The following is a 544-nucleotide window of genomic DNA, read 5'->3' on the forward strand; positions in this document are numbered from 1 at the left end:
CCCCGCTGCCTGCACCTTCCCTCCTGCACCCCATAACTGACGGCAGCATCCCGGGCGTTCCGTAGGGCAGCCGGAGCGTGCTGGGGACACGGGGGGGACACTGGGGGACATTGCGAGGGATCAGCCCGAGCTCTGTGCAATGCAGAGGGACACCGGGAACACCCCGGGGACATTCAGGGGGACACCAAGGGACACCAGCCGGGACTCTAGGCAATGAGCAACATCTCGGGGACGTTCAGGGGGACACCGAGGGACATGAGCCGGGGCTCTGAACATCTCAGGGACATTCAGGGGGATACTGAGGGACATGAGCCGGGGCTCTGAACATCTTGGGGACATTCGGGGGTACACCGAGGGACACCAGCCCGGAGCTCTGTGCAATGAAGAACATCTCCGGGACATTCAGGGGGACACCAGCCGGGACTCTGGGCAATGAGGAACATCCCGGGGACATTCAGGGGGACACCTGGGGACACCAGCCGGGGCTCTGTGCAATGCGGAGCGCGGCCGGGAGATGGCCCCGCACCGCCCCGCGCTGCGCCCG

Source organism: Geospiza fortis, unplaced genomic scaffold (assembly GCF_000277835.1).
Source record: "Geospiza fortis unplaced genomic scaffold, GeoFor_1.0 scaffold71, whole genome shotgun sequence".
Classification (NCBI taxonomy): domain Eukaryota; kingdom Metazoa; phylum Chordata; class Aves; order Passeriformes; family Thraupidae; genus Geospiza; species Geospiza fortis.